The following is a 1,504-nucleotide window of genomic DNA, read 5'->3' as shown; positions in this document are numbered from 1 at the left end:
ACTGTATATTGATTTTATGTTTATTTTTATTTTGTTGTTCTTTGGTTTTCTTTAGTTATTTTGGCTATTTTGACATTTGATCTACCTCAGAGTAGTGTACAGTTTGATGACAGGAATGACTTTCTGTGGCATTATATAATGAGTCTTTCACTAAATGTGATCTTGTAACTGATCATGTCATAGAGTAGGTGTGAGCTACTGTCTAAAATACTTTTTAGTTTGAGCAGCATCCTTTTCTCAGACACATCTGCTAAAGTCAAGTTCCACCCCACCAACTGTATTAGCTCTGTGAATCAACTTGTTGAGCCTCTTGGTGTCCACTATTTTCAGTCTCCTGCCCCAGCATGTCACAACATAGAGGAAAACATTGACTGTCATGGACTTATAAAACATTCTGAGCATTTTCTGACAGATATTGATCAAGCAACAAGAGACTTCTTGAAGAGAGACTCAGGTGTTCCCAGCCCAGTTCAGTTTACTGTCAATGTGCATCTCAAGGTATCTGTAGCCTTCCACTATCTCCACGCTGTCCCCGAGGATGAAAAAATGTTGTAGTCCTCAAGTCTACCACCGGTTCATCAGTCTTTTCCATTTTAAGCTACAGTTGGTTTTCCTCACTATCCAGTAAGCCACATCTAACCACAGCAGAGCAATCAATAAACCTCTAAAGGTATCAGCTTCCTGTACTGTAGATGGAATCAGTAGTGTAGAAGGTGGACAGGAATGAGGAAAGGACAAACTTTTTAAGGACCTAGTAGCCTACTGCTAACCACACGCCAGAGACATACATACCTTGGTCTACCAGTCAGGTAATATATAAAACCTTTTGCATCAGAATTATCTTATTTTCATTATAGAATAAATGAAATGTTCTACAAGGTTTCTTTAGTATTTTTTTTTTTATTTTGTTGTTACGCTGAAGGCAATTTCCTGTGCTGGTTCATCTCACAACAGACAGATGCATGTAATATTTGTCTATCAACCAAAGTATTTGCTTCTTCAAAGAGGACCCCTGGAAATAACCCAAGCCCAAATCTGTTTCTCAGACCATTGTCGATCTGAGCTATGGCTGCTGCACTCCTCTCTGGTGCCCCTGCTTTTAAAACCAGGCCAGCCCTAATAAACTTCACAGCCTACATTTATGGACGGTAATAAAACCATTTCCTCTATGAAAGCGAGCTGCTGCTGAGACAAGAGAGAACGGGGACAGTTACAGCCACACCAGATTTCTCCATGTCTTCTGCTAATGCAGCTAAAACTTCACAGCAACATCACAGGTTACCAGTCCTGACCTCCACACCATCCCTGTGAACCTTCTGCCTGGCACTATGATACCCTGGCAACAAGTTTTTGAACGTTTATATTATCAATTTGTTTGGATGATATATAAATCTCTTTGAAATAAACTATGTTGTATTTAAAGCCTAGCATTCCTAGCCGACAATATGTAATCCTGTCCTTTAGGATACACACACACACACACACACACACACACACACACACA

Source organism: Austrofundulus limnaeus, unplaced genomic scaffold, assembly GCF_001266775.1.
Source record: "Austrofundulus limnaeus strain Quisiro unplaced genomic scaffold, Austrofundulus_limnaeus-1.0 Scaffold254, whole genome shotgun sequence".
NCBI lineage: Eukaryota > Metazoa > Chordata > Actinopteri > Cyprinodontiformes > Rivulidae > Austrofundulus > Austrofundulus limnaeus.
This window is presented reverse-complemented; position numbering follows the sequence as displayed.